Here is a 6375-nt window from a genome sequence, read left to right as displayed (position 1 = left end):
GAAAAGCTTTGCAGCGAACGGCATCTGAAGCGTCGGTGAGGTACATTCTGCTTCTGAAATTGCTGAGATGATGGTTGGGATCTATGGTGCCATCATACAAAGTCATATCCGGAAGTTTAAAGTCTTTAGGGATTTTAGTCTTCATGATTTACCTAGTGAATGGATCTTGATCCTTGCGAGAGTTGTCCTCAGGAGTGGTCCGGGTAGCCTTTGCTTTGAGATCGGCTTCAAGTTATAGGAGTTTGTCTTCCAGTTCTCGACGTCGCCGTACCTCTCTTTGAAGATCCTTCCCAACCTCTCGTTGTTGTTGGGTTTCTTTTTCGAGTTGCTTTAAGCGATCTTGAAGTGCTTCTATTACCCCGGGATTTGATGAGTTTTTGTCCCTGTTAGATTCCGGAGCATCCTTCAGTGTAGTGTCCGCGTTCTTGTGCGGCGTTCTATTTTCTAGATCTGAATTGTGGTCGTTGTCATGGTTGTCCGCCATGGTGTTGGGATGACTTCCAGGTTCCCCGGCAACGGTGCTAATGTTCCGAGGGTTACCTGAAACTGGAGATCGATCTCGGATGAGATCTTCTGTACTGGTCAGAGATGGCGTGTTCGGCTGGCTGGTGACGGCCGGAGCTGTTGTGTCCGACTTGTTGGACTTGCTGCACTGCTGATCCTTAGCCACCGGAGGGTGGGGGGTACCTGCAAGAGACTCCGATGCTTAAGTTAGCACGGGTATTAAGCAGGTTTTTTAGTAGAATCAGAGTATGAGTTATACCTGGGTGCTCCAGTGTATTTATAATGGTGTGACAGTGACCTTTTTAGATAAGATAAGTTAGTTATCTTATCTTATCTTTATCTTTTGAGTTGAGGTCAGCTTATCTTCAAGGGAACTGCCCTTATCTCTATAGGCTTGGACGGCCTGTGGATTTGGGTCGTGTTCCTCTATTTGGGCCCTTTATTGGGCTCTCCTGTTGATTTGCCCGACCTCTTTGAGAAGAGGTCAGGTAGCCTGACCTGAAGAGGTCGGTCGCTTTGTCGCCAATCATCCCAGGTCGGGTAGCTCGACCCAGGGTATGAACACCTCCCATGAAGCGCTTCTTTAGCGTCACTAGCTTGACGTTCTGTCTTTTGTCAGGGTGGTTGGTAGTGCTTCAGATCTTCTCCTCTTGCAGTAAACCTATATCTATTGGCTTTATCAAGGAACTCTACATGTTCTAGGGAGAGAACTTTGTTGATGGTGAAGACCTTGGGTAGCTGAGATGGGATGGTGGGGAGATGAGATGGGATATTTGGGAAGTAAGCTGAGATCACTTTATCCCCTGGAGAGAAATCTTCTATAGGGATCTTCTTGTTCCTCCATCTCCTTGGTGCCTTATTTTTTGTTTCTTTTGCTATTATCCTGCTCTTTGTGGTCTCTTGTCCTAGGGAGATTTTGTTGCTGGTCTTATCTGATTCTGGTGGTTTTGGTTCCACTTGAGTTTTCTTTGGCTGTGACACCTTCTGGCTGTTTTCCTTATCAACCAAGGGGATTCTCAGGTGTACATTTTGTGCTTCAGTACTTGTTTCTTCCACCAGTGCTTTGTTGTGATTTTCCCTTGGTTCCTTGTTTTCCTGGTCTGCTTCTTGTGAGGGTTTGAAGACATTGAATGCGAGTTGTGCATCATGTATCCTCAGTATTAGCTCTCCTCGCTCCACATCTATGAGTGCTCTGGCTGTAGCTAGGAACGGTCTTCCCAATATGATTGGATGGATGGGACTCTCTTCCATTTCCAATATGACAAAATCTGTGGGGAGGAAATAGTTTCCCACTTTCACCAACACATTTTCAACCACTCTCACTGCTTGTTTTTGAGTTTTGTCAGCCAGCCTGATGACTACATCTGTGGGCATTAGCTCATTGATCTGCAGCTTCTTCATTAGAGATAGAGGCATTAAGTTGATGCTTGCTCCGAGGTCACAGAGTCCCTTATCAATCAGTGTTTCTCCTATGGCACAGGGGATGTGAAAACTCCCTGGGTCCTTCCTTTTTGTAGGCAACTCTATTTGAGTAAGAGCACTGCACTCCTTATTCATCACTATTGTTTGTCCTCCCTTGAGTGAGCTTTTCCTGGTTAGCAGCTCCTATATATACTTAATGTATGAGGGCATTTGTTGGAGGGCCTTGATGAATGGTATGTTTACATGGAGAGATGCAAACATGTCAAGAAACCTTGAGTATATTCTCTTCTCTACACCACCATTGAGTATTTGGGGAAAGGGTGCATAGAGTATCAGCAGCTCCTTCTGTGTGATTGTGGTTTCTTGATGATTCTCTTCCTGCTTTCCTGCTGATGTATCTTCAAGTTGTTCTAATGGTTTGTTCGGCTCTTCCTCAGTCTCCTTATCACTTATAGTAACCATCTTGCAATCTTCCCATTTGACCTACTTCACCTCTCAGATTTTTTTTTGTGTCACTTGGGAAGCTATCAGTAGGTTTGGGGATCTTCTCAGAAAGGTATCCCACTTGAAACTCCAGCCTCTTGATGGTGTCTCCCTGGTTCTTGATATTGGCTCGCACCTCCTCCTTGAACACCTTGTTATCTTGAATTTCCTTACATATGCCCTCAAGTAGAGTCTCAATCCTTGATAGTCTTTCTTCCGATGATGGAGAGTTGAGATTGGAAGGATGAGAAGGGTCATTTTGACTTTGGTATGGATGTTAAGAAGTGTTGTTAGGTGGGTGTTGATATGACCTCTGTTTGGAGTGTTGGTGAGCTGCATTGTTGTTGGGGTTGTGGCGTCTCTGATCTTGGCCTTGATCCTGTTGGTTTCCCCAACCAAATTTTGGGTGGTTCCTCCAACCGGGATTATATGTTTTGGAGTATGGGTTATGGTGCTGCCTAGGTGAATTTCCAATGTAGTTGGCTTGTTCCTGATCACCCTCTGCTTCTTCATTCACTCCTTCTTGAGCTGCTGCTGAGGTGGTGATTGCTGCCACTTGATTCCTCTCCATCTTTTTAGTAAGGTCAGTCAGCTGCTTGGTAATAAGCTTGTTTTGAGCTAGCAGTGCATCCACATTGTTTAGCTCCATCACTCCTCTAGTGTTGCCTCTTTCAGAAGCATAGAAGTAGTCATTCTCTGCTACAGTCTCAATGACATCTATGGCTTCTTCAATGGTCTTCTTCTTGTTCAGAGATCCCCCGGATGAGTGGTCCACTGCCTTCTTTGATTCATACGAAAGGCCTTCATAGAAAATATGTAACTACACCCATTCATTTAACATATCTGGCGGGCATCTTCTTGTCAGGTCCTTAAACCTCTCCCATGCTTCATATAGAGTCTCACCATCTTGCTGCCTGAAGGTTTGTACCTCAGTTCTCAACCTGTTGATTCGTTGAGGAGGATAGAATCTTGCCAAGAATTTGTTCACCACGTCTTCCCAGGTTGCTAAACTCTCCTTTGGAAAGGATTCCAGCCATTTAGATGCTTTGTCCTTGAGTGAGAAGGGAAACAGAAGTAGTCTATAGGTGTCAGGGTGAACACCATTAGATTTCACAGTATCGCATATCCTCAGGAAGGTGGTTAGATGTTGATTGGGGTCTTCTTGGACACTTCCTCCGAATGAACAATTGTTCTGAACAAGGGTGATGAGCTGTGGCTTTAGTTCAAAGTTGTTGGCATGTATGGTTGGCCTTTGGATGCTACTTCCATAGTTTCCTGGATTTGGGTTGATGTAAAAGCCCATAACTCTTCTCTCTTGTCCAGCCTGATGCGCTGGACCTTCTCTGCCATGGTTGTAAGCCTCTTCTTCATGATGGTTCTCCATATTCTCATCCATGTTTGTTTCAAAGTACTTGACGTTAGGATTTTTGCCAGTAAAGAATTTTAATAAAACAGTCACGTTGTAGATATACTTTCTAAACCAACAAAAATCCCTTCGTACAAACGTTTTGGTTGTCACAAGTAACAAACCTCTTTTATAATTGATAACCGAGTATTCAAACCTCGGGTCGTCTTCTCAAGGAACTGCAGGGAAGTATGTTCTTATTATTGGCTATGGAGATTGTAAATGGGGGTTTCAAGAATGAAGAACGAATAGTTTAATTAGCAATTAAAGTAAATGAAGAACAAGTAATTTAAATAGCAAGTGAAATAAATAAATGACTATAAATAAACTTTTGGCAAGGTATGAAAAATTAGAGGTCCTATCCTGGCTATCCTTATCAATGATGATGAGAATTGAATCTTTATTCCACTTTGTTAACCTTTACTAAGATAAAGGAGGGTCAAGGGATTAATTGGTTTGATCTTTGGATCCTATTTATTTCCTAAGAAAAGATTGGGATTATTGAAGTTCAATTCAATTAACAAAGATAACAATTATCAATCACGTTTGAGTTTGATAACTCCTGAATTACTGATTTCTTAACCAAGACCAAAAGGAGAAAAATAAATCTACTTAGAATAAAAATGTCTTCAAAGTAAAAGCAACAATAGCATAAATAAGAGAAATCAACATTAAACTGAAATACCTCAAATAACATTAATAAAAGAGTAATCTGTAACATGAAAGGATTCATAAAGTAGCTTGCAAAAGTAAATAAAAGGAATATTGAACCTGATTAAAAGAGATAATCCTGAAAGCGAATAAAAATCCTAAATCTAAATCCTAATCCTAAAGAGAGAGGAGAGAACCTCCCTCAAAACTAAATATAATTCATGGAAAGTAAAAATTGGCGAGCTCTCCCTGGATGGATGCATTCCCTCACTTCATAACCTCTGGTCTATGCCTTCTGGACTTGGATTTGGGCCAAAAAGGGCCTCAGAATTCGCTATGAGCGTTTTCTACAATTTCTGGTGCGTGGCCTCTGTCACGCATCCGCGTGGGTCACGCGGTCGCGTCAGTTCGGAGCTTTTCTTGTCACGCGGTCGCGTCAGTCATGCGGCCGCGTCGCTGTTGATTCGCGCTTGGCATGTGATCGCATCGTCTATGCGATCGCGTGGATGCCAGTTTCTTCAAGGACTCCATTTTGTGCTTTCCTTCCATTTTTGTATGTTTTCTTTCCATCCTTTGAGTCATTCCTGCCTTAGAAGATTTGAAACTACTCAACACGCTAATCACGGCATCGAATGGAAATAAAGGTAATTAAAATAATTAATTTTAAAGCATAGGAAACATGTTTTTCACATACATCATATAATAAGGAAGGAAAAGTAAAACCATGCAATTAATATGAATAAGTGGGTGAAGGATTGAATAAATCACTCAAATTAAGCACAAAATATATCATAAAATATGGGTTTATCAACCTCCCCACACTTAAACAATAGTATGTCCTCATGCTAAATCCAAGGTAAAGAGTAAGGTAAGGTTAAAGTGGTGGAATTTTATGCAATGCAACCTATTCTAAATGCAACTACCTAAATGAGTCATGCAATTCTAATTTATTCACTCATATATAAAGCTTGCATGTAGTTAAATTAATTCACATTCTCAAGGAATCATATATATACATAGCCAACCCTTAAATAATAAAGCACCTTTGCAAATGAGATGGGAAAGAAAAATATTTTACAAACTTGCAAAACAATTAGTAAATTAAGCATAGATATATGTTGATGAGTTATTGAACCCTCACTAGATTTTGTGTTTACTCTCTAGTCACTCAGTGTTTATTTGGTTAATCACTCTATTCTTCTTTTTATTCTTACTTTCTATAACTTTGTTCTTCATCTAACCAATCAACAATTATAGAATATAGTCATACTAAAAATCATGAGGTCTTAAGTAAGGTTGTAATGGGGCCAAGGTAAAGGTAAAGGTATATGTATAAGGCTAAGTGAGCTAATTAAGTGAATCCTTGATTAGTCTAAGATTTCACCTAACATACATACTTTCTAAATTAGAGCTTCTTCACCTCTTTTTCCATTTTTTTTCACTTTTGATGTTACATGCTCATGTCTTGATCTTTATTTTTATCCCATGTGCATTGTTTTTATTTTGCATTTTGGGGAATTCTTTTGTATCCCCTTTATTCAAATGCTGAAAATTAAAATATTATAATAAATTATATATATATATATATATATATATATATATATATATATATATATATATATATATATATATATATATTTTTTTTTTTTAATGCACATGGTAAATTAATTATTTTAATCTCACATGAGCATGTTTCCCAAAAATTTTATTTTGATTAATTTTATTTCTTTCAACTTCCTACCCTTTCTTTTTATCATCTATGTTCCCAATGGGTTTTCCTACACTTAAACAGTAAACAATTTCTTTCTTAAGCTAACCAAGGATTCAACTTGGGATTTTTATTTTATTTTTCTGCTTAAGGCTAGTAATGTGGTTATTATAAAAAAAAAAAGGGGGATTTAAAGGCTCAA

At 39.7% G+C, this 6375-nt stretch overlaps 1 non-coding gene across 1 annotated transcript; it reads left to right on the top strand.

Moving 5' to 3' along the window:
• The first annotated feature begins 3245 nt into the window (after positions 1 to 3245).
• On the top strand, positions 3246 to 3352 carry LOC148572074 (small nucleolar RNA R71). The gene has a single exon (XR_015880535.1). It is a non-coding gene; the product is annotated as a small nucleolar RNA R71 (small nucleolar RNA).
• The last annotated feature ends 3023 nt before the right edge of the window (positions 3353 to 6375 follow it).

Source organism: Arachis ipaensis, chromosome B3, assembly GCF_059453495.1.
Source record: "Arachis ipaensis isolate K30076 ecotype BB chromosome B3, ASM5945349v1, whole genome shotgun sequence".
In the NCBI taxonomy this organism is placed as follows: Eukaryota; Viridiplantae; Streptophyta; class Magnoliopsida; order Fabales; family Fabaceae; genus Arachis; species Arachis ipaensis.
Note: the sequence above shows the minus strand (reverse complement) of the source record. Positions and strands in the feature narration are given on the sequence as shown.